This window comes from Nycticebus coucang, chromosome 3 (genome assembly GCF_027406575.1).
Source record: "Nycticebus coucang isolate mNycCou1 chromosome 3, mNycCou1.pri, whole genome shotgun sequence".
Taxonomy (NCBI): domain Eukaryota; kingdom Metazoa; phylum Chordata; class Mammalia; order Primates; family Lorisidae; genus Nycticebus; species Nycticebus coucang.
The window spans coordinates 88,425,575-88,447,459 of NC_069782.1; the positions used below are offsets into that span (position 1 = coordinate 88,425,575).

The 21,885-nt window shown below is 53.6% G+C and overlaps 1 protein-coding gene across 8 annotated transcripts in view; it reads right to left on the bottom strand.

The window, feature by feature from the left end:
• The window catches only part of ZMIZ1 (zinc finger MIZ-type containing 1), a 239,401-nt gene that overhangs the window by 191,080 nt on the left and 26,436 nt on the right, over window positions 1–21,885 (bottom strand). The window contains exon 1 of one of the 8 annotated variants that reach the window (XM_053582465.1): window positions 15,062–15,683. The exons of 6 other annotated variants lie outside the window; for them this stretch is intronic. The gene's annotated coding sequence lies outside the window, so the exon portion shown is untranslated. Of the gene's footprint in view, window positions 1–7,974; window positions 7,994–15,061; window positions 15,684–21,885 lie in introns of those variants that run through there. One more of the 8 variants, XM_053582466.1, reaches the window with a different exon arrangement.

The following is a 21,885-nucleotide window of genomic DNA, read 5'->3' on the forward strand; positions in this document are numbered from 1 at the left end:
GGGGACAGTGAGCTCCAAACCCTGTCCTGTAGGCAAGCCCCCACCACCTTCACCACCTCTAGGTCCTACCTAGCTAGGCTCACCAACTTCAGGCCACCCTAGACACTGGATGTTGCCCTCGCCCCCACAAAGGCACAGCCCTGACTTTCACATTCAAGGCCCTGGAACCAGCCCCCTCAACCCCCTGCACCCCTCCACCGCAGCAGCAGGAGCCATGCTGTCATGCCCACCACTGGGTTCTGGTCAGCCGGCCTCCCAGACATGTCCCTGCCCACCCCAGCACACACCGGGCCCCCTGCTTAGAGCCCTTTCCCCATTTCTCTGCCCTTCAAAGCCCCACTGGCCTTTAAGACTCTGTTCAGATTGCTTCTGTGGAGTCCTCTCTGACCCACCCCTCCTTTTTGTTCATTTCGCAGCAGCTCTGAGCCTCCTCCACTTTCTCCAGGCCGTGCGCCCTCTCTGGGCAGAGCTTCTGGACTTCAGGAATGAGGCCTGCTTTATCTGTCTGCCCTCTGAGCTTGTTAGCAAGGGCCGTAGAGACTGCTTGATGGATGGATGAATGAATGATGAATGGTGCAATGAAGTTGTACAGTGAACAAACTGAACAACAGGGGCCAACTGCCTGGAAGTCAGGAGGCCCGCTGAGATCTCCACAGCCTCCCACATCCCTCCCTCTGTTAGATTCTAGAATACTAGGGGTCAGGTTGGTGAAAGGAAAGAGACATGGTAAGGTTGACACTTTTCTCTGATGTTTTAAAACTGAGGAAACTGAGGCCCTGACAGGAAAGGATTTCTCCTGTGGCGAGAGACCAGTCCAGAAGGAGATCCTGAGTCTTCTGGACCTGCCCACTTCCCAGAACTCCATGGAGGCTGCATGGCCATCTCTCCCCAGCTCCTGCATCTGCAGACTGTCCAGACAAAGGCCAGCCATGAAAGGCAGCCCTGGCTAGAGAAGGAAAGGCAACAGAAGGACCCTGGGGGCAGAGAAAGTACAGCAGGAAAGCCCACACTCAGAACGAAGCCATCGGAACAGCCAGAGGGTCATCACAAAGAACTCCTTTCCATGGCCACTGCTGTCCAGGTCAGAGCGATCCCTCCTCCTAGCCATCCGCAGCCAAAGTCCTTTCTAAAACTCCCTTCTGGGCCTTCCAGGCACTGCAGATGGGACACACACTAGCCCCCCCAACTTTGGAGCACGGCCTGAAAGTGTCTCTTGCCCTGCAGCCCATACATGACCAGTGGCTCCAGTGTCACCGAAAAGTGTGGTGTGCTCACCAGAAGACAGCACTAGAGCGTTCATGGTGGTGCTACTATTTTTTTTTTTTTTTAAGAGACAGAGTCTCACTTTATGGCCCTCGGTAGAGTGCCGTGGCATCACAACTCACAGCAACCTCCAGCTCTTGGGCTTAGGCGATTCTCTTGCCTCAGCCTCCCGAGTAGCTGGGACTACAGGTGCCCGCCACAATGCCTGGCTCTTTTTTATTGCAGTTTGGCTAGGGCCCGGTTTGAACCCTCCACCCTCAGTATATGAGGCTGGCACCCTACCCACTGAGCTATAGGCGCCGCCCCACAGTGGTGCTGCTCTTAACAGCCCCAAAAGGAAAATGTTCCTAACAATCATCACTACAGCATGAGTAAGCTGGTATATCCACTCTAGGACTCGCCACAGTAGTGAGAATGAGCGTCCTGCTGTAATACCCAGCAACATGGCGGAAGCCTGCAAACATGATGCTGACTCAAGAGGCTAGACACAGTAGAGTATGCACTCAAGAGATCCCTTTAGATCAGTGTTTTTCCACCTTTTTATCTGACGGGACACTTGAACCTGATAAACTTCCATGGCACACTTAAATTATTTGATCTAAAAAAAAAAAAAAAGAATATACTTACTGTACTTTGAATTTCTCCCCAAAATAATTTAATTAATGATCTTTAAAAAATTTCACTGTTTGAAAATCACTAATTTATATAGGGTGGCCATAAAATTTGTGTGCAATTTTAAATTGCACACTATTTTCTTTTCTTTCTTTTAATCTTTTTTTTTTTTTGAGACAGATCGTACTATGTTGCCCTCGGTAGAGTGCTGTAGTGACATAGCTCACAGCAATCTCCAACTCTTGGGCTTAAGTGATTCTCTTGCCTCAGCCTCCCAAGTAGATAGGACTAGAGGCTTCTGCCACAACGCCTGGCTATTTTTTTTTGTTGCAGTTGTCATTGTTGCTTTAGCTGGCCCAGGACCAGGTTCGAACCCGCCACCCTCAGTGTATGTGGCTGGCGCCCTACCCACTGAGCTACGGGCACTGCCTCCTTTTTCTTTTTTTTTGAGACAGAGTCTCACTTTGTCGCCCTTAGTAGAATATCGTGGTGTCCTAGCTGACGACAACCTCAAACTCTTGGCCTCAAATGATTCTCTTGTCTCAGCTGCCCGAGTAGTGGGACTACAGGTGCCCACCACAACACCCGGCTATATTTTAGAGACGGGGTCTTGCACTTGCTCAGGCTGGCCTTGAACCTGTGAGCTCAGGCAATCCACTTGCCTTGGCCTCCCAGAGTGCTAGGATTGGCATGAGCCACCACGCCTGGCCTTCACACTATTTTAATTGCATGCCAACTTTATGGCCACCGTGTATAAAGGTCATCAATAGGCAAAAGGACTCTATGCTCACAGGAGAGTGAACAAGGCCTCAGACTCTCGGTATGTAGCTCCTCCTAGCAAGAGGTGGAGTCTCCACCCCTGAATCTGGGCTGGCCTTGAGGCTCATTGTGACCAACAAGATTTGGTGGAAGTGATATTTTGTGAGTTATAGAGACTAGGCCTTAAGAGGTCCTGCCACTCCTGGCTTTGGCTCTGCTGTTACTCCATGGGCCATGGAAGGGGCCAGTCCATCCTACTAGAGGACAGAAAACTGACCAGTCCTCAGCCAGCACTGCTTGCCCATGCAGCAGAAGCCATTACGACCTTCCCATCCAGCTGACCCTGTAGGTGACTGCAGCCACATGAGCCCAAGGAAACCAGGTGCAGGGTGCCCAGCCAAACCACAGAACTGTTGAGATTTAATACATGTGTCTGTTTGAAGCCACGAGTTTTCAGGTGACTTGCTGGGCAGTAGCAGCTAACTGAGAGCAGGCTGCTGGAAGTCAGGACAGTTGTTATCCTTGAGGGGCCAGTGACAGAAGGCACATGGGGGCGTCTAGGGAGTTTGGAATCTTCTGTCTCTTGATCTGCCTGGTGGCTACCCACTGCATTCACATCAAGACAATCTGTTGGCTTGGTGCTTATAGCTCAGTAGCTAGGGTGCCAGCCACACACCAGAGTTGGTGGGTTCGAATCCAGCCCGGGGCCTGCCAAACAACAATGACAACTACAACAAAAAAATAGCCAGGCCTTGTGGCAGGAGCCTGTAGTCCCAGCTACTGGGGAGGCTGGGGCAAGAGAATTGCTTACACCCAAGAGTTTGAGGTTGCTGTGAGCTGTGATGTCATAGCACTCTACTGAGGGCGGCAAAGTGAGACACTGTCTCAAAAAAAAAAGACAATCTGTTGAGCTGCACACTTTCCTGCATGGATGCGATACTTCAATAGGAGCTAAAAATGCCTCTCCAGCCCATCCCCTGCCCTGCTGGCCCCACCTCACTCCTCTATGCACCCCCACAGGCTGACCTCACACCTCTCACCTGGCATGCCCTTTCCCTTCCATGCAAGACAGCAGACAGGTGGCACCTCTTCCTGGAAGCCCTCCCTGACCTCCCAGGTGCCCATATGTTTACAGCACACTCTCTCTGTGGCTGGGTCTTCCTGAGGGTGGAGTGAATATTTCTTTTCTGTCTCCCTAGCTTTCAGAGCTCTCCAATCAGAGGCCCAGTCAAGGTTAAGTGGCATCCTTCTTCTTCTCCCAGGGGAAGACACCCCCTCCCCCAGGCATACTGTGATGACCAAAACAGGCTTTAGGGGGTGGAGACCCAGGGGACTGGTGCTCACAGGACAAGTATATGCCAGCACCAGAAAGGGCAACTCCTCTAGGGTCCCAGGCTTCTCCCACAGAGACCAATGATGCAGCTGAATTTGAGGGGTGCACAGAAGAGTTACAAGTAGGGAGGACTTACAAGGTTCCCTACTTTGCAGTACATGGTGTCAGCCGTGAAATGTGTACCACTCCTCCCCTCTTAATTATCTATTACAATAAAGTTACAAAACCATGGCCATGGTACAATTCTATGCCCTCTGCTAACAATGCAAAGTGCCAGGAAGATGAAAGGAAGAGCTGCCATAGCAGACCGAGGGGCATTGGCTCCACCAAAATCCGTCAGTGCCTTGGCTGTCTCCCTCAGCCTCCAGCAAGTGAGAAGGCAGGACCCCCCGCCCCTGCCTGACTGTGCACACCTCAGGTGACTGGGGAGGGTCTCAGCTGATCCCAAAGCCAGGCCCTTGGCCCTGGGCCTCTTGCCCCAACCTTCACAGTTCCAGCCCTGTCCTAACTGGGTGTGTAGCCTTTGGGGAGCTCCTTCAGGCCTCAGTTCCCCCCTACTTCACCTCTCTTGAGTCAGTTTTCCCTCCTGTGGAAGGACAGAGTCCCTGGTAGGCCAGGGGGTTCTGAAGCCTAGTAACTCTTCCACATTCCTCAGGGTCCCTACCATGCAGCGACATGCCTACAGGTGGTAGGCTGATGTGGCCACCTCAGTCCACTACAGGCAGGCCCTGTCCCTGTCCACCTCCACCCCAGGCATGCTTCTCTAAGAAGGGAAGCTGTTTGCCCAACAGAGGCACAGATGAGCCAGGCAGCGACCAAGCTGGGAGAGGGAAGGACACAGGTCCCAGCAGACATGGTCTGTCCTGTAGTAGAGCCAACTCCACACACACCAGGGCACCCAGGTAGGCCACAATCCACAAGGAATTCTGGAATAGAGCATGTCTTCCACAAGTGGGCCTGCTGCCTCAAGAGGTGGCAAGGATCCTGTCCCCAGAAGCACGTAAGCAGAGGGGTGCGGCCACGATGTGCTGCAGGTGCTGTAGGCATCACAACAGAGTGGAACTCTATTTCCCACACTCCTCTGATAAGACTCACCTGGGCTGATTGTTAAACCCACAGCTTCCTGGGCTTCTCCCCTGAGATTGAAAGTCTCTGGGTCTGGAATGCAGCCCAGAAATTTAAATTTTGAACAAGTCCTCCCAAGTGATCTTCTGCATCTTGAAAGTTTGGGGGACCACTGGCAGATGACCCTCCAAGTCCCCTGGGCCCAGAGATTAGTGAGTGCCCCATACCACATCACTCACATCCCATTTGGAAGACACTACCTGGACCAGGACGGGGGGCCTCAGAGCATTAAAATAAAAATGATTTAGAAGCTTTAGAAAGGGGCAAAGATGTCAGGGGGAGGGGTTTCTCAGCCCATGGTGATACCAGCGGCAGCTCTTTCCTACCCCCTCTGGGCCCCCCAGAGCCATCCTGAAAAAAAGCTTAGCATGGTGTATGTGGTGGTGGTGGTGGGGGCTGACAGCTGTTCAGCTGCTGCTCAGTGAGGGCCCGGAAAAGCAATTATCTTGCTCTTAGCAGAGAGGAGCTGGCTTTTACCCACCCCTTCCCTCCCTCCCTGCTCCCTCCCACCTTCACACACACACACACACACACACACACACACACACACACACACACACACCCAGGCCAAGATGCTGTGGCTGCTCTGAACCTGCCTCTCCCCACAACCCCCAGCCTCCAGATTTCTCTGACTCGTTCAACCGCCATCCTCAGAGCACATTTCCAACACTTAAATCATTTAGCCCGCTAAACCGGAGACGGCAAAATGGGTGCTATTTCTTAAAAACATACAGAGAGCGTATTAAATTATTGATAGCCATTAAACAGGGGGAAAAAATTAAACAGCTCTCAGCTCTTATCAATCATTCATGCAGTTTCCACTGGGGTGTTTTCTGGAGAGTGATCACTCCAGCAACCCAGGGAGCCGGCTCCTGCCGGGCAAGGAGGGTTGTGGCTGGGTGAAGCAGGAGGGGGCCCCCCCAGTCCTCTCACAGCACTGCAGAGGGGGGCAGAGGCGGGGGCGGAGAGGTCAGCCTCTCTCCACTTGCAAATTCCCGCCTCCCTCCTCCATTAACAAAGGGAGACTCCAACACTGCCTTCGGGGAACCCCCTTAATTAAATATAGCCTGCTTTTATTGAGCGTCTACTACCTATCAGGCCTGCAGGATGCACACAGATAAACAAGCCTCAAGGCACTCACAAGGGGTACTAGGGGAGCCCTTTGCAGGAAAATGTGATTATACTACATTGTGATAGAAGCTCTAATGGAGGCCAACCAAGAGGTGGCTCAGAAGAAAAGGTGATAGCCTCCGCCTGCCAGAGGGAGATCTGCCAGAGAGGGTTTCACAAAAAGTCATTCTGAGTAAATTTTTGGATGGGGAGCAGAAAATTGCCCACACAGTAAGTTAGAAAGGGCATTCTAGGAAAAGGGAATAGGCTAGCCAAAGGCACAGCAGAACTGTCTGAGAGCCCAACCAAACTGTCTGAGAGCCACCCTGTCATTTTGCCTGCCCACCTTTAGTGGCAGCTCCTGGCTGTGTGGGGTCGGGGCTTGGGCAAAGAACATGGAGTGCAGAGCAGACTATAACCTCGGCCTTCCCTCCAGGTCCTGGTCAAATTCAGGCCAGGCCATAGGAGAGATGCAGAAGGCCAGCAACGCCCCCACAGGTGCAGACAGGCAGGAGGATGGGGTTCACCCCATCTGCCCAGAGCATCAGCAACTCCACCCACGAAAGCCAGATCCATTTCCTGGCTCTGACTCAGGACACCTAAGCCAGTGTGACGCAGGCCACGGAGGCTACAGGGCCAGAACACCGCTGGTCTCTTGGCCAGACAGGCCTGGCAGAGCTGCTCTCAGGAGATAGGCTCCCTCCTGCTGCTGAGCCATGCCAAGGACCTGAGCACCAGGGCTGGGGGAGCCAGCAAACACCTGATACCACACGGCCCCGCCGCTTGGAGACCATCCGCAACCAGGGGCCATTTGAAGCTCTGAAGCCAGGCTGAGCTGATGTGAGTAACAAAGAGACCAGGCCAGTCCCTGCTCCATCGGCACGCCAGACCAGCTCTTCATTTTAAAGCCTTCTAGAAGCCCTGGCTTGCTGGCTTGCTCGGAAGCTTGGGACTTGGGAGCTGGAGCTGAGAGCTGGGAGCCGGGAGCAGGGAGGAGGCCCTGCCAAGTGTTGATAGCACCCTCGCCAGAGAAAGCTGCTGTCACAGGGAAACATTCTGGGGAGAGCGGTTGTTTACCACCAACGCCTGGGACTGTCAAGAAATAATCAGAAGAAATTAAATTTGCTAAGTTGTGAAAGACACAAAGGAGCACCCCTCCCCGAACACCCAGACTTTTCTACCTGCTCTATTTTGCCTGATTCTGGGAAAATGGCCTCATATCAGCAGGGATAGGTGAATGGGGGGGATGTGTGTGCAGCCAGCCTGACTCTGCTATCCACCTTCTCCTCTCTGAGACTCCGTCTGTTCACGGCAGCAGTAGGGTGACAGATAAGCATTCTGGGCTCCCTAGGCCACACTGATTTCATCTTATAGAATGGGAGTGACTTCCAGGCTGGCTGTCCACAAAGCTTGAGCCAGCACCTCTGCTATACTCATCTGAGGACTTGGGTGATGAAGCTCATGGGTCTGATGTCATCACCTGTGCTCAGATCAATGGCATATGGCTCCCTGCATCCCTGCTGCCCCTCACCTAGACTGCTACAGGTAACCCCTTCCTTCTAGCGCAGCCTCCACACAGGTGCACAGCTCCATGCATAGCTTGGGCCTGAGCTGGCACAGAGCAGGCTGTCAAGCAAGGTCTGCTGACCAGCAAAATCAAGACAGGAATAAATATAGAACCCTACAATCCAATCAAACCCACCTGTCCCTGCTCGGGTACTGGCCCCGTCTCCCTACCGCCAACAATTCCCACTGCCAAATTCCCAACTCACTTGTGTGTTATGTCGACATTTCTAGAAGTCTGTCACACCCTCTCCACACCAGCCATACCACAATTACTCAACCTTCCCTGGACTTTCATGCCCTAGGGACTTTGCACATGCCATTACTTTCTCTACCCAGGCATGTCTTACTCTGTGTCAACCTCTAGTTCCCCCTTTGTTACTGGTGCAATACTTTCCACATTACACTAGACTGAATCCTATTCACATCTGTTACAAACTAAACAGGGGGGGTGGGCACCAGGAATGCAAATAAGGTTCCTGAAAGTATCTGGCACACAGGGTCAGAGGGACACTTCCAATTTAGCAAACTCTAAACCAACCCCTCCAGCCCCTAGCCTGCAGCCCAGAATCAGTTCTTGCTAATGGCTAACCCACATCACTCCTGCTGTAATTTTAAAAACCAGTCCCTGGACAGTGGGTGAGACATTCTCAGCTAAATGTAAATGAAACTGTATTCTTAGAGCTCCAGAGCCAAGGGAAGGGGCAGCCTTGGGAATTTCCAGGCAAAGGCCAGCAGAAATTGGCCACAAATGAATCATTAACTCTCGAGTTGAGGGCTCTGAGTAGATGGTGCCAAGGTCTCAGGCTCTGGCCTGTGTGGGCCACTTGGCCTCCCGTGGCTCAGGCCTGAGGCTGCCCCTCCTACCCTGCTGGCCATCTGCTTCACCCACAGCCACCAGTCTTCAAGAGCAGGAACTGTCTGGCCAGACCAGCCCAAATGTCTTATGGGACAGGGTCACCTTTTTCCCAGGAAGAACTCCAAACCTCTGCCCACACACTTCTGTGCCATCCCTTCTAGCAAGGTAAATCCTTTTTGTCCTTCAAAGTCTGACTCCAGCCTGGCCTGTTCCTCTCTTGCCTGCCTATGTGGGCTCACCTTGACCTGATGACCTCTAAGCCCCTGCAGCCCTCACTGTGTCTATCAGCTGTCTTCTCTCTGCCCTGGCCTGGGTGCCAGGAACTGATTTCTTCAGTGAAACCAAGATAGGGATTTTGAATCCTTCTCTAGACCCCAGCAGCTGCCATGAAGTTGGGCACAGACCGGGGAGCCTACATATAATAGGGACTGCTCCAGGGCTCTGTCTGCAGCTAGGAAGACAAAGCATCTGGGGTGGGGGCCTGATGGGCTGGCAGTGGAGTCTTTAGTCCTCACCTGGCTCAGGTGAAACATCATGTTCCCCTCTGGGCCTCCTTTCAGGGCCTTGGAGTCAGCTGGGTGCAGCTGCCATGCGGCTCAAAAGAGGCAGGGGTAAAGGTAACCATAGGCTTCCTGGTTGGGGAGCTAGGGGGCTGTGGGAGCCCAGCACCCTGATTCCCAAGGGCTGGGTTTGTAATCAGCACCAACCACCCCTTTCCCCAAGGCACCTTCTGCAGGCTGGGGCTACCAGTTTTCCCATAGCCCCTCTAAGCTGCCCTGATAAAAGGCTTGGATTCTTTTTGGATGGGACTGATGGATGTGATGTCGGGAAAGACAGATGATATCCCATGAACAGGTACATTACCGTGATATCAACACATCATTCACCATGCGTTCACCTGCACTTCCAGTGGGGCTGGCAATAAGAATAACAAACACTGATCTGGATGGCAGCTTTGTGTTAAGCTCTGTGCTGAGCTTGACGCACATTTCTCCTGAATCCTTCCACCACACCATGAGGTGGATGCTCAACAACTCAGAAGATGAAGAACACAAGGTTCATAGAGATTCAAATGAAGATGAAGTAATCTGTCCAAGTTCCAAGGCCAGAGTGTGGCGGCATGGGATTAAGATGCTGGCATCTGATCTGGGTCCTGCACATCCCCAAGTGCCCCAAGTGCCTGGCTCCCTCGTCTTCTGGGCTCAGAGCTAGAACACGTGCTGTAGGCACCACTCTGGCCCCTTCACTGAACCCTTTTCTCATCTGAGTCTCAAAACAGACCGAGTGAAATGGCCAGTGAGGGTCATCATTAACATCTGACAGATGTAGAGACTGAAGCTGGCTGGGGGAAGGAACTTGACTTCTGGAGCCATCGGCTGCTGCTAAGACTATTTTGCAGGTGGGAAAAATCCAAGGATGGAAGAGGCAGAGGGAGCTGCCCGGTGCCAGAGCCAGGGTTTATGTGCTAGTCTGCCAGACTTTCAACAGCTTCTCCCATGACACAGGGCTGTCCTGAAGGCCTGGCACACAGTCACGATGGGCTGTGAGCAAGGTGAAGAGAAACAGAGGCTGGCTTGGGATGTGGCCCTTAGAAAAGAGAAGCAGCCAGCATCATGGGTGTGTCCCTCTGTCCCAGCCTCCCCTTTCCTATGTCATCAGTATGGGCAAGGGATGGAGATGCTCTAAAGAAAGACAAGGCCACCGCTTGCCTTCCTGCAGGACACCTGGGCCGGGCACTCTGCACTCATTTATGACAGCAGAAGAGTTGTTGGCTTGGTGCCTGTAGCTCAAGCGCCTAAGGCCCCAGCCACATACACCAGAGCTGAGGGGTTCAAATCCAGCCCAGGCCTGCCATACAACGACAACTAGGACCAAAAGATAGCCGGGTGTTGTGGCCGGTACCTGTAGTCCCAGCTACTTGGGAGGCTGAGGCAAGAGAATCGCTTAAGCCCAGGAGTTGGAGGTTGCTGTGAGCTGTGATGCCACGGCACTCTACCCAGGGTGACAGCTTAACACTCTGTCTCAAACAAAAAAAGAAGAAGAAGAAGAAGAAGAGTTGTATCCACAACCTGATGACAAAGCTGGAGCTTCAGTTGCACCAGGCACCACCTGTGCGCTGCTCGCATGGGTATGAGTGTGACAGCACCCATCCAGGAAAGGACACAATATGGGCACACGAGCATGTGCCTCATCACACCCGACACAAGTAAATGCATTTACACAGAGCCGCGCACACCGCTCACAAGCGCACACCCACACCAGCACACACGCAGGGCAGGCACAGGCAGATGAAACCAGAAAGAGGCAGCCCAGAGGACAGGGGCACATGGATTCCCACAGAGTGCAGGCAGGCACATGTGCGTGCACACCTGGGCACACCTATATTCATCAGCACACAGGACAAGAGCAGCACGCACCTGCCTGCAGGGCTAACAGTTTATGGGTTGCCGTTGCCAAGCAGGGTCTCGGATGGTCTCTGATGTTCACAGCACACATGGCCCCATGTGTGCCTAGCCAGGCGTGGCCCAGGTACACACATGCACGTGCACGCACAGGGACCCTGGTGGTGGTCAGCCCTAGGACAGCAGGCAAGGGGAGCATGTAGGCTGGCAGCCATGTGCAGAACTGTGCAAGGAGCCCCTCACTGCTGCTCTGCTGATGTAGGCAGGCCTGTCCAAAACAGACCCATAAATCAGGATGCGGCCTGCTGCAAGCATTTAAATCACTGTCCCTGGGATGCAGGGCTTAGAACAGAGAAGCAGCCAGCATCAAGCTCTGGCCCATGAGGAGTGTGTGGGTATGTGGAACAGGGCAGGGGGGATAGCTGGTATTTAGCTTTTCTCCCACCCATGGTGGCTCCTCACCCTCACCCACAATCAGAACCCCTGTCCTGCCAGCCCATTAGGTCCCGCTTCCCTCTACGCTTCCTTCTCCATTCCACCTTTCCTCCTCCACCCTCCAGCCCTTAAGTGCACCTGTGGCCTGAGTGCTGCCCTCCCACACCCAGGGCTGAAAGCTTCTTCCAGCAACTAGCTCCCTAGGACTTAAGTGTATGGGGGGAGGAGGGTAGGGGAAGGTGGACAGTCCATGTCTGGACAGGAGCACTGCAAGCTGTCACCACACCTGACCTAGGCTGGGGCTCACACCCAGCTCCACCTCTAATGAGTCACCTCACATCTCCTGTCCATAAAGTGGGGGCTGGAACAGGGCCTCCCAGGTCTGCTAGCCCTGAGGATCTGCCACTTAAGGAAAGATCTTCCGTGGATGCTGATTAATTATGACTATTAATAATACAACCATCTGTATCTCACGGTGGGGCAGGATAATTAAACCTGGACCCCATGCCCCAGTGGGAGAATAAATGGGTCTCGGGGTGGGCCAGGGTGTCAACACCACCTGAAAGCAGATCCTTGGTGGTGGTGTGCTGGGAGGGGGCTGTCTATACAGCACAGACAGATGTGGAGAGGAGAGAGACAGGCAGGCAGACAGACAGATGGTGGGGAGCTGGCTCAGTGTGTCAGATGATGAACAATAGACAATTACCCCTGTGGCAAGGCTCTTGGGCAGGACTCTCTGAGCCTGCCCCAGGGACAGTCTTGCCCCCAGGACAAAGCAACTTGGCCTTTCCACTTCTCCTTAACCTTACCCCCATCTCTCCATGGAGCCCAGGAATTTCAGCTGCTGGGGTTGGAGAAGGGGAAGGCATGGGGACCATCCTCTGTCCAGAGGCCAGGCCAGCCCCTGTGACTGAATCCAGGGCCGGCCCCCTCCTGCCTCTTCCTGGCACCCTCCCTGGCCACTGCAGCCCTGCCTCAAGTATTCTCCCTTGATGTGATGAGCCTTTCTGAACACCTCCACCCCTGGCGGGTCCAATGGATGCTGTCCCTCCTCCCTCTACCCTGTGGGGCCCGTACACTGCTGACCTCGCCCGTCCACCTGTGCCCTTTCTTGGTAGACACTCCTGCCTCCCGCCTTATACCCACTAGACCACCAGCTGCTCCTGTCAACCCTCCTCTGCAAGGAAGCACCAGAGGGGCCTCCATAACCCTCACCCTGAACATGTAATCTCTCCAGAGCCCCATGAGGTATTTATGACCATTTTATCAATGAGGAAACTGAGGCAGAGAGATAAAGAAACTTGCCCAAAGTCACGTGGCCAGGAAGTGGTTGAAATGCAAACCAGGCCATTTGGCTCCAGAAGTCTTACCCACTAGGCTGCATAGACTCTGAAAAAAATGAGTGAATGAATAAATTTTAAATGCCAGGATGCATAAAGTGGTTTGAGCTATCTTTGTAAGAAGGTGAAATGGCCAGGGACAGGTTCAGACATGGTCTCTACATTAACTGACTATGTGACCTCAAGCAAATTTCTTGCCTCTTCTAGGCTGCAATTTCCACACCTATAAAAAGGCGACAAGTGGGGTGGCACCTGTGGCTCAATGGAGTAGGGCGCCAGCTCCATATGCCGGAGGTGGCGGGTTCAAACCTAGCCCCAGCCAAAAACAGCAAAAAAAAAAAAAAAAGGGATTTGAAGGCGATGGCCGAGGGAGAGCTCTGAAATGATGACAGGCATGATTATATCCATATAATACATGCATATCCAGCAGTCAGGATTTCCAAACCAGAGCCCAAATGCCTGCTTGGGCAGGACGCTCAAGAACAATGGACGAAGAAACCAGTCTGAAACTAGGACTGCCCTAGAAAATCCGGGGCACTCGGCCACCTGAACAATGCTTGTAAGTAAGGTAGTGTTACACAGGCCACTGCTAAGCCAGGCTCGGGGCACCTAACCAGTCCCTTGCATTCTGTGTCCTCCGCGGGTTCTTCCCTTGGCAGCACACTTCCTGGGCACCTACCCTGTGCCCAGCCCTAACGGAAGGCCTGTGGGAAGCACACAGCTTCCTAAGCACAAGGGCTGGGCGCTGACCCTCAGGGCTTGAGACGGTGGGATGTGGTTTTGCTGGGTTCTTGCCCTAAACTCCCCTGGAGAGTGGCTTCCCTCAGCCTGGACCCTGGGAAAGGGCTTCTAGGAGCCCCTCAGTGCTATGGGGTGTAGTGGTTATCTCTGTGGGAAGATAATTCATCAATGTCCCCCCAGAAGCCCCTTCCACCCACACTTTCTAGGAGGGACAAAGTCAGTGAGGACTTAGGGAAACCCGAACAGTTTGCAGAGCCCTTCACGTTTCCTGCCCACCTTCCCGGTGTCTGCCATTTCCTTCTAACACCTAGGCTGCCACTGGCTTAATAATCATTTCACAGCTTTTGCTTAAATACATTTATTTAAAAAACTTACAGTAGTGCCTTAAAAATAAAGTTAGCTTCACTCACTACCAATAGAAGTTAAACATGCAAACAAATGCAAGGAGAACAAACAATGGCATTGTTCGCTGCCTGGCTGCTGGAGGCTCTGAGCACCCCCACAGCTCTCTCTGTTGAAAAGGGACTAGTGTCCCCGTCATTGGAGGCTGCCCTTCACACACCAGAGTTGGAGGGATTTTCTAAGTCCTGTTTAACACAGCAGACAACACGGGCAGTCACCTCTGTCTACCTTTAGGGAGCACAAGCCTGGCTTAGTCAGCAGGTGACAACAGGTCTCTGTTACACAGATGAGGAAACACAGAGGCTCAGAGAGGTGGCCCCTTGGGCTGAGGTCACAAAGCAGTAAGTGGCTGAGTCCAGCTTCCGACATGGGCCTCCTGACTGAGCCCAAAGTTTCTCTTCTCTGCTGCCGCTGCCTTCTGTATGCCACACGGCAGAGTGGAGTCACTCTGACCTGCGGCTGGCGCAGTAACAGTTTTTACACCTGAGGTTAACAACTGTGATTTAAGAGGTTATTTGTCTTAATTTTCAGGAATCAGTTTCTCAGGGAGGAGATAACTAACACTTTGGGCTCGAGAAGCTAGTCGTTTTAGAAAATATTTATAGCATTTCAAGACAGTTTGGTGGCAATTGAATCCAGCATCTGCTATTTTCCTCACTTACCACTACAGCTCTAAAACCCAGAGCAGTTCACACACACACACACACACACACACACACACACACACCATCAACAACAGCAACCACATCAATGCTGATAGGATATCAAAGTCCACCATCGCTTTGAGAAATAAAACATGAAACTGGCATGATTTCAGAAATCTCATTACCACCTCTGGTTAAAAGCCCAAGGCACCTCTACTAGCAACACCTAGGGCTGATGCTTAGCACACAGTGGCCAGTCCCCAAGGCCACGATGAGGTTTAGGGCCTCCAGACTTAGGTTTGGCAGGACTCCCAGACCAGAGCTACGGCTTGCGCAGGAAGCCCCAAGAGAAAAATAGCCCTCTCCTGAAATTTGTATTCCAGGTACCAACAGGGGAAGGACAGGAAGGTAACCACTGGAAATTGAAGGCATTCTGCCACTAGGTGCTGAGCTGGCCGCTCTCCTTACATTACCTCAGTACTTATTCATCCCTGTGAGGTCAGTGATGTTTATTGCCCCCATTTTGCAGTGGCAAAACTGAGGTTTTGACAAGCAGAGAGATTTTCCTGAGGGCACGATTGCTTGTCTGGTAAAGCTGGCCCTTCTGATCCTCTTCGGGCAGCCTGGTGTTCCCAACTCACTCACATCCAGTGACAGCCCTTCACATGCCTTTTGCACCACACTCATCTGCTCCCCAGGTCTCCCCTCACGGTCCAGCCTCCAGGCCTTACGCACACCAGGGCCCTCAATACCAGATCTCCATGATCAGAGGGCAGCTCCGTGTGTGGGGACTCCAAGAGAAGCTTCCACGCTATCCTGAGGTCTCAAAGGGGAATTCCGAGGCCCACAGAGGGCAGGGAACTGGTCAAGGTCATGACATTGCCTGGTGACAAGATGAAGGGGAAACAGGTCTGCTGGGAAAAATCCCCGAACGTGTTGCTAGTCCCTCTGTCCTTTGCATCCAGATCCAGGCACACAAAGGATACTTGCTACTTCAAAAACAAGAAATCAAACACGGCTGAGGAGGAGGTTGGTGGTGACACCCACTGCTCGGGTCCATGGCTGGGCACCTTGGACTCATCCACGTCCAGCTTTCTGGGCAGAGCCTTCGAGTCCTCCCCATAGAGACTGCAGGCCCCGCCCATGCCTGCCTCCAAGCCAGGGGACCTGAGGAAGGCGCTCATCCATGATGCACTGGGACACAACCCCAGGCCAGGCCTCAAGGGAAGCACCGCCCACATGGCTGGCCCTAGGCTGGCAGAGAGCCCCGGGGAGGAGGGCCGTGCCAGCCTGAGGCCTGGAGCACCCCGTGCGGCTCCTCCTTTGGCTCCCCTCTCCACTCAGATGTCAGCAGACGCCACAAACCTGTGTGTCCAGAATGGCATCGCCTGCTGCCCTCCCTCCCCCACAGCCTGTCCTTCCTCCAGCCTCCACCCCCACCAACCCAGGTGCCTAATCCAAAAGTCCAGGAGCCATCCTTGATTGTGACCCTCCCCCTCAGCCAGGCCATCTGCCACTTCCTCAGCTCTCCCTCCCTGTGTGCTGATCTGCTTGCTTCTCACCAGCTCCTCTGCCTGGGCCAGGGCAATAGCCCCTCACTGGCCTCCCACTCTCACTTCCCTCCTGCTCTTCCTTAAAGCCATTGAGCAAAGCTTTTCCTGTTTACAGCACCACCACCACCCCCAGGCATCCCTGGGGTTTCCCTGCTGTCCTTAGTCCTCAGGCACCAAACATATCCCTGCCCCAGGGTCTTTGCATTTGCTATTCCCTCTAACCACTGCTTCCTCCCCTACTGAAGCTGCTCCTTTTTCATTTAAGTTTCTCAAGGGGGTCCTTCCTGATTGCCCCCTCCCTCCCCAACCCTCACACTCCATAAGGGGCCACTTGACATTACTTCTGATTACTGTTTGTGCCTGTACTTACTCTGTCCCTCCGAGCTCCTCATCCCTACCCATCCTCTACCCCTGCCCAGTAATGTCAATCCCAGCAGGGTCAGCATCTTGTCAGGCTGGTTTCCTGCTTTATATTCAGTGGCTAAAGCAGTGGCTGGCACAAAATTGATTTTCCATGAGTGTCTGCTGAATGAACAAGTGAGTGAACATCTCACCCCCTCCACACTCTGCCAGTCAGGTTGAGAATGATCCCACTTTACAGATTAGGGGTCTGAGATGCTGAGAGGTGCCGGGCAGGCCTCGGAGCCCACAATGGCCAAGCAGCAGCACAGGCCTGATGACAGGCCAATTTCTTCCTAGGTGGAACCTTTTCAGACCTGGGAAGGTACACGAATTACGGAACAAGAACCGATAGAAAAATCATGAAATTCTGTGGCTCCAATATTTCTCTTGCAACTTGAAATGTCGCCTCTCTGAAAACCACATCCTGTGAACTGGTCTCAGCCTCAGCCTGGCCCTGGGCAACCTAGCTGGCCTCCTATCCTCCCCGCCCCCCTTCTCTTACTGAGTCCTAGAATTCCTGGCCCAGCCCAGGGGCTGATGGAGGGGAGGGCAGGGGGCAAAGGAGGCCTCCACTCTGGGGTGGGGCGGGAGGAAGGGGCTGAGCCAAATTCGGGTCATGCTGCTGCACCCACAGCCCTCTGAGGGCTAAAAATAACTGTGTTTACACACTTGCAGAGCCGGGAGTTCTGCCTCCCTGTCAGAGGGGTTCAGGAACTTCACTACAGGCCATGTTCCCCGCTGCACGCCTTCTGCTCTAACTGGGTAAGGCCTGGTCCAACAGGCAAGCACCAGGCTTTCAGGGTTTGTTCCCTTAGGTTGTTTTTAAGTGTAGGAGGTGAAGAAAACCTGAACATGCTCCTGAATCCAGATAGGAAGAACTTATTGCTAGAGGACAGCTCCTCCTTCCAGGGGACAGGAGCAGAAGTTACAGAGAAAGTGGCCAGATCCTCAGCCATGGGGAGGTCCAAAGAGTTGATGCCGAAGCTCTGAGGGCCCTGGTGTCAAGGGGTGTCTTGCAGTGGGTTAGAGCCCAACTCGCTGTGTGACCTGAAGCAGGCCACTTGCCCTCTCTGGTCCTTAGCTGTCTCTCTGCTCCTCACAGCAATCACATCCTCAGAGTGTGGAGAGGCAACAATGCAGTCCTGGCATGTGTTTGTGGGGGCACAGTATGAGAAACAACTGAAACCCCACAGCTGTCTTTGTGCCAGGTGACAGGGCACACCTGCCAGGAAGGCTGTTACCTGGCCACCCGCCTTCCTCCTTCCCTGCCTGGTTCACCCAGATGGACTTTACACCGGAGGGGCAGATGCCAGTTGCCTGCCTAGAGACTGCCCCTCCCTCTGGACAAACAAGACCTTCCCTGAACCTGTGGCTGTGCAGTAAGAAGCACGTAAGTCATCGCAGGGCTGGCACACTAGTCAGTTGCCCTCCTTGGGCAGGCAGCACCTAGCAAGCACTGACCTTCTCCTACTCAAACATCCACCAAGCTGAGGACCTCAGGACTCCCAAGACCCAGGAGGCCCTGGCCTTTCTTCTCTGATTTGAGAAGCCTGTGACCCTCTGACTACAATATCTCCAGTACTCTGAGCTTTTGCATATGCTATTCCCTCTGACTTACCTGCTTTTCCTTCACTTCCCAGCCTTGGAGGACTGGCTCAGTTGCCCCTGTCTCCAGTGAAGCCTGTCCTGTGCATCCCTCTCCATCAGACAGTGGCTCCCCCAGGACCAAGACCCACCCTCTTCACTCCTGACACACAGGGCTGTACAGAAATAGCAACTGGTTGCTTAAATACCCCTCGAGAGAAGAGTTCAGTCCTCATCTCTCCTCACTTTCAAGTTCACACTCTGCAGCCTTTCCATTAGACCCCTTAAAGACTCTACAATCTACCATCAGCTTCGCCCTCTTCCTTTAGAGCAGTGGTTCTCAACCTTCCTAATGCCTCCTAATGCTGTCACCCTTTAATACAGTTCATGTTGTGGTGATCCCCAACCTGTGGCTCAGTGAGTAGGGCACCGACCCCATATGCCGAGGGTGGCGGGTTCAAACCCAGCCCCGGCCAAACTGCAACAACAACAAAAAAAAATAGCCGGGCGTTGTGGCGGGCGCCTGTAGTCCTAGCTGCTCGGGAGGCTGAGGCAAGAGAATTGCGTAAGCCCAGGAGTTAGAGGTTGCTGTGAGCCGTGTGACGCCACGGCACTCTACCCGAGGGCGGTACAGTGAGACTCTGTCTCTACAAAAAAAAAAATATATATATATTTTTTGCTACTTTATAACTGTAATTTTGTTACTGTTATGAATCGTAATGTAAATATCTGCTTTGCAGGATGTATTTTCATTGTTACAAAGGGGTCACGACCCACAGGTTGAAAACCGCTGCTTTTAAGGCTCCTGTCCTTGTGGGACCCCTCAGATGTGCAGTTCTCAACCAGGTCTCCAAATGCACTTGTTGGGCAGTGTGGGGTGAGGCTGGTGTCTGTATGGATAACCGGTGCCTGGGGATTCTGTGAGCAGAAGCCCTAAGGGCCAAGGGCAACCACTCAGCACTTAGAATTCACTCCCTTGGGATACCACAGTACCCAGCACCCATGCTGACCACCATCCATACCCCCTCCCCTGTCCCTGCAGCACCGCCATGCCCCCTCCTCCTGTGCCTAGACCCCTGTCAGGGTGAGCCTCCTGCTCACTCTCCTGGACTGAAATAGGGTTCAGGGGGCCACTGTGAGAACGTCCACCAAGCAGCCACCACAGCTAACTTTTACACACCAGATCTGGGAGTGTCACTCCTCAGCCCAAGTCTTTCCTTGCTGATGCGGCATCTGGGATAAACCACAAGATGTGGTGGCACCAAGGCCCTCCGGGATGGGTCAGGCCTCCGCTGAGCTCCTTACCTTTGCCTCCCGCCCACCCAGGCCTGCTGCCCTAGGTGCGTGCCCCTTTCTGCTGAACATTCCCTGACTCATCCTTTGGGATCCAGCATGAAGGGCACCCGCTTTGGGAGCCCTTAAAAGCCTTTCTTGAATGTCCCTCCCCGGTAGGCTGACCTTCCCCACGGCAGGGATCTGGTCCACAGCCACCAGGCCCTCATGCTACAGAAAGCACCTGGCCAGCCTTGTTCCCCAGCAAGGATCTGAGCTCCTGGGGCTGGGCCAAGACCTGTCACCACGACCCTTGTACTCCATAGCATATGCATTCTGAGCATCAGGGCATGTGGCCCACCACAAATCTGGCACCAGGACCCCTGTCCTAGTGATAAGGCAAGTGATGTACTGAGGGGTCAGAGACTGGCTCAGGTCACATAAGCAGTAGTGATGGGACCCACACTGGCTAGATGGGGTCCGATGATGTTGGCACCACGCTCCCACTTGCCTCCAAGATCAGACCCTCCTGCTGGTAAAAAGAAGGCCCACCTGCTCCTTCTTCTTCTTCTTTTTTTTTTTTTTTTAAGACAGAGCCTCAAGCTGTTGCCCTGGGTAGAGTGCTGTGGCATCACAGCTCACAGCAACCTCCAACTCCTGGGCTCAAGTGACTCTCCCGTCTCCGCCTCCCAAGTAGCTGGGACTACAGGTGCCCGCCACAACGCCCGGCTATTTTTTGGCTGCAGCCAGCATTGTTTGGCAGGTCTGGCTGGATTCGAACCTGCCAGCTCAGGTGTATGTGGCTGGGGCCTTAGCCGCTTGAGCCACAGGCACCGAGCCACCACCTGCTCTTTCTAATGCACCTACAACTGCTGTTCCTGCAGCTCCTCTCACCCAGCCCCTGCTCCCATAGGGACCTGAGCTGCTGTAGCAAGAAGGGACACTTCCTCCAAGTTCAAGTCACAGTTATAGAGAGAAATGCTCTCGAGTCCCCAGGGGGATGCAGGGTCAGCAATCTTCCCCAACCCACCAAGCCCAAGTACCCCAGGCTCTGCACGGGGAGGGCCCAAGGGGACACAGAGGCTTAGGCAGCCCGCCTCTCCTTGCTTCTTTTCCACACCCCAGTCTAACAACACTGCTTCCTCTTTCCTGAGGGCCCGGGGGCCTCACAACCTGCCTTCCTTTAAAAGCAAACACAAATGGGCGGCGCCTGTGGCTCAGCGGGTAGGGCACCAGCCCCACATGCCGAGGGTGGTGGGTTCAAACCCGGCCCCGGCCAAACTGCAACAAAAAAATAGCCGGGCGTTGTGGCGGGCGCCTGTAATCCCAGCTACTTGGAGGCTGAGGCAAGAGAATCGCCTAAGCCTAGGAGTTGGAGGTTGCTGTGAGCTGTGTGACCCCACGGCACTCTACCAAGGGTGATAAAGTGAGACTCTGTCTCTACAAAAAAAAAAAAAAAGCAAACACAAATGCAGAACCAGCCAGGGGTAAATTCTGTGGAGCCGGGGAGGGAGTAGCACCGTAAAGCCAGGTTAGGAGAGAGCCAGAAGCACTCCTATTCAGGAGCATGGATATGGGGTCTCCAATACGAGTGCTCCTGACCCTCGGGCCCTCATGGCAGGCCCCCAGTATGTCCAACAACCACAACTCTGTCAGAATGTGTCCCCAATCCAAGTGTAGGGCCCCCCTCACTTTGGTTTCCAGAGACTGTGGCTCTGGAGTGGTTGTCAGGGAGGGTTTGGGGCCTTGCTGGGTCTCTGGGCCTGCTCCCCGCAGGATGCAGCCAAAAACAGTGACACGCTAACCCACCTCTGGGATCTGCTGTCAATGTGGTTCCCATTTGGTTCATCTGCCACTCAAAGCCATCTTCTCTGGCCAAACTCATCTGCTCCACATTTGATTCCCCAGTCTCAGAAGCTCTCAGCCTCCAGAAGGCTACTGACCAACGAAGCCTGGGCCCATTCATTGCCCACCCAGGTAATTAACCTCCTTGCTAATGTTGGTGACCTCACAGACCCATCCTCTATAGGGGGCTGGGCCCTCATTCCCACCCCACCTCCTTCACATGTACCCAATACCCTCACGTCAGCCCTAACCTCAGCAGCAGTTCAGAGAGACAGAGAGCCCAAAGATTTGGGGACACCTGGGCTCAAATCCCAGCTCTTCTCCTGACTGCTGTGAGAGTCTGGACACCTTGCTCCACCTGTCTGAATCTCACTGGTATGTCCCTCAGACACGGGAGGGTTAACTGAGATAATTATGCAAAAGAAATGCTAATGTCTATCCAGTGCTCCCCGACTAGATTCAGAGCCCAGCAGTCTGTCACCAGTTAAACACCACCCTGTCTCCTGGTAGCTTCAACCTTCTCTCCAGCGCTGCTGAGCCTGGGTCAAACTTCTCACTGCCCCGTCAACTCTAGGGTTCACCATCCTTCTGGGCCTGAGCCCTGTCTAACAGGCTCTCCTTCTTGTCTACCCACGGGACAA